Here is a 4,477-nt window from a genome sequence, read left to right as displayed (position 1 = left end):
CTTCCCAGGTGAAGACTCCCAGTGTGGGAGAACAGGCAGCACTAGGCCTGTGGGAGCTGCAGACAAGAAGTCTGGGTAAGACCAGTGGAGCTGGTGATATTGAGCATTAGGCTCATAAGTGACAGCTAGGGAAGCTGTGGTGTTAGTCAGTGGCTAGACGGCCTAGGTTTTATTTTATTGGCAGTGTTGCCTATGTCTTGTGTTTTTTGAACGGATAAATAAAGCTGACTGAGGTCAGTATAAAGCATACAGCACTGACTGGACTGCAATTTGTGATGTGCCAACCGTCTCAGGCCTAGGAGATGGCGATCCCAGCGAGTGAGTAACCCCCAGATTGTCACAATATATATATATATATAAAACTTGGTATCAATAGAAACTACACATCTTCCCGCAAAAAATGAGCCCAAAACCAGCTCTGTCACGCAGAGAAGAAAGCTATGGACCTTGCAATGTAGCAACAGTTTTTGTGGGTCTTTGTTAGGAAGATAGTCGCCATTACTGTAGACAGACTGTTTGTTCACAGGGATGGATTCTTAAACACGATCAAAGCCCCATTCTCTCTACCACCGGAGGTGTCGGAGAGCATGAAGCAATGATCAGGCACCACCCGGTGTGGTCCTGGTACAATCGATCAGCGGTATATACTTTATACCACTGATCGCTTGTTCCAAATGCTGCCGGCGCTTTTTATCCCCTGTCACCGAAAATCATTGATAACGGGATAAAAAGTCAGATGCCCCAGATTACCTGTAACCACCTCGCATTACCTGTAACCACCCCAGATTACCTGTAACCACCCCGGATCACCTGTAACCACCCCCGGATCACCTGTATCCACACCAGATTACCTGTAACCATCTCATATCAACTGTAACCACCCTGGATCACCTGTAACCACCCCGGATTACCTGTAACCACCCCGGATCACCTGTAACCACCCCCGGATCACCTGTATCCACACCAGATTACCTGTAACCATCTCATATCAACTGTAACCACCCTGGATCACCTGTAACCACCCCGGATCACCTGTAACCACCCCGGATCACCTGTAACCACCCCTGATCACCTGTATCCACCTCAGATTACCTGTAACCATCTCAGATCAACTTTAACCACCCTGGATCACCTGTAACCACCCCCAACTACCTGTAATCACCCCGGATAACCTGTAACCACCCCCGGATCACCTGTATCCACACCAGATTACCTGTAACCATCTCATATCAACTGTAACCACCCTGGAACACCTGGAACCACCCCTGATCACCTGTATCCACCTCAGATTACCTGTAACCATCTCAGGTCAACTGTAACCACCCTGGATCACCTGTAACCACCCCTGACTACCTGTAACCACCCCCGGATCACCTGTATCCACACCAGATTACCTGTAACCATCTCATATCAACTGTAACCACCCTGGATCACCTGTAACCACCCCGGATTACCTGTAACCACCCCTGATCACCTGTATCCACCTCAGATTACCTGTAACCATCTCAGATCAACTGTAACCACCCTGGATCACCTGTAACCACCCCCAACTACCTGTAATCACCCCGGATAACCTGTAACCACCCCCGGATCACCTGTATCCACACCAGATTACCTGTAACCATTTCATATCAACTGTAACCACCCTGGATCACCTGTAACCACCCCGGATTACCTGTAACCACCCCGGATCACCTGTAACCACCCCTGATCACCTGTATCCACCTCAGATTACCTGTAACCATCTCAGATCAACTTTAACCACCCTGGATCACCTGTAACCACCCCCAACTACCTGTAATCACCCCGGATAACCTGTAACCACCCCCGGATCACCTGTATCCACACCAGATTACCTGTAACCATCTCATATCAACTGTAACCACCCTGGAACACCTGGAACCACCCCTGATCACCTGTATCCACCTCAGATTACCTGTAACCATCTCAGGTCAACTGTAACCACCCTGGATCACCTGTAACCACCCCCGACTACCTGTAACCACCCCCGGATCACCTGTATCCACACCAGATTACCTGTAACCATCTCATATCAACTGTAACCACCCTGGATCACCTGTAACCACCCCGGATTACCTGTAACCACCCCTGATCACCTGTATCCACCTCAGATTACCTGTAACCATCTCAGATCAACTGTAACCACCCTGGATCACCTGTAACCACCCCCAACTACCTGTAATCACCCCGGATAACCTGTAACCACCCCCGGATCACCTGTATCCACACCAGATTACCTGTAACCATCTCATATCAACTGTAACCACCCTGGAACACCTGGAACCACCCCTGATCACCTGTATCCACCTCAGATTACCTGTAACCATCTCAGGTCAACTGTAACCACCCTGGATCACCTGTAACCACCCCCCGACTACCTGTAACCACCCCCGGATCACCTGTATCCACACCAGATTACCTGTAACCATCTCATATCAACTGTAAACACCCTGGATCACCTGTAACCACCCCGGATTACCTGTAACCACCCCGGATCACCTGTAACTACCCCTGATCACCTGTATCCACCTCAGATTACCTGTAACCATCTCAGATCAACTGTAACCACCCTGGATCACCTGTAACCACCCCCGACTACCTGTAATCACCCCGGATTACCTGTAACCACCCCGGATTACCTGTAACCACTCCAGATTACTCATAACCACACCAGTTTACCCATAACCATCTCAGATTAATCGTAACCACCCCAGATTGCCACAGACTGCCCATAACCCCCTCGATTGTCCATCACCACCCCAGAGAGCCAGTAACCACCCCAGATTGACAGTAAACACCCCCAGATAGCCAGAAACACCCCCAGATTGCCCATAACCACCCCCAGATAGCCAGTAAAGACCCCTAGATTACCTGTATTCACCCCAGATTGCCTGTCACCACCCCAGATTGCCTGTCACCACCCCAGATTGCCAGTCACCACCCCAGATTGCCGGTAACCACCCCAGATAGCCAGTAAACACCCCCAGGTAGCCAGTAAACACCCCCAGGTAGCCAGTAAACACCTGCAGATTAACTGTAATCTCAATTTTTTTTAGTAACTGCGCTATTCTCATAACCAATACTAGCTGCAGTTTTGCTCCAGCAAAATGACACTCTTTCCCTTCTGAGCCCTTCTGTGTGCCCATACAGTGGTTTATGCCCACATATGGGGTACCGTTGTACTCAGGAGAACCTGCGTTACAAACTTTGGGGTTTTCTCCCCTGTTCCTAGTTTAAACTAAACAAACATATTATTGGAAAAATTCTTTTTTTTTTTTATTCTTACTGTCTAATTTTGAATACTTTCCTCTCATACCTGTAGTATCAAAATGCTCATCCTACCCCAAGATGTACTGTATTCTTTGAGGTTTGCACTTTCCAAAATGGGATGACTTTTTGGGGGGTTCTATTCTGCTGACACTACAGGGGCTCTGCAAACGCACCTGGTGCTCAGAAACTTCTTCAGCAAAATCTGCACTGAAAATGCTAATTGGCGCTCCTTCCCTTCTGAGCCCGGCTGAGTGCCCATACAGTAGTTTATGCCCGCATATGGGGTACTGTTGTACTCAGAAGAACCTGCAGTACCAATTGTGGGATGCCTTTCTCTCTTTTTTCTCATTAAATTGAGAAGTTTCAAACTAAACAAACATATTATTGGAAAAATTAAATGTTTTCATTTTTACGGTCTAATTTTGAATACTTTCCTCTAATACCTGTGGGGTCAAAATGCTCACCGCACCCCAAGATGTATTCTTTGAGGAGTGTACTTTCCTGAATTGGGGGGTTCTATTCTGCTGACACTACAGGGGCACTGCAAACCCACCTGGGGCTCAGAAACTTCTTCAGCAAAATCTGAATTGGAAATGCTAATTTGCACATCTTCCCTTCTGAGCCCAGCTGTGTGCCCATACAGTGGTTTATTCCCACATATGAGGCATCATTGTACTCAGTAGAACTTGCGTTACAAATTTTGGGAAGCTTTTCCTCTCCTGTTGCTTGTCAAAATTAGATAATTTAATGTAAACGAATATATATTATTGGACAATTTAAATTTTCCATTTTTTTACGGCCTAATTGTGAATACTTTCCTCCAGCCCCTGTAGGGTCTAAATGCTCATTAAACCCCTAGATTAATTCTTTAAGGTGTTTAGTTTCCAAAAAGGGGCCACTTATGGGGGTTTCCAGGATACAAGCCTCCTAAATCTATTTAAAAAAAGAACTGGTCCCTAAAAAAAATCAGTTTTGAAAATTTCATGAAAATTTGATAATTTGCTGATACATTTCTAAGCCCCGTAACAATGAAATGAAATCAGAATAAAGAGGACATATGGATAATGGGATTTAGGGCCCTTTTACACAGAAAGATTATCTGACAGATTATTTGCCAAACATTTGAAGCCAAAACCAGGAACAGACTATAAACAGAGATCAGGTCATACAGGAAAGCCTGAGATTT

This window comes from Dendropsophus ebraccatus, chromosome 2, assembly GCF_027789765.1.
Source record: "Dendropsophus ebraccatus isolate aDenEbr1 chromosome 2, aDenEbr1.pat, whole genome shotgun sequence".
NCBI lineage: Eukaryota > Metazoa > Chordata > Amphibia > Anura > Hylidae > Dendropsophus > Dendropsophus ebraccatus.
This window is presented reverse-complemented; position numbering follows the sequence as displayed.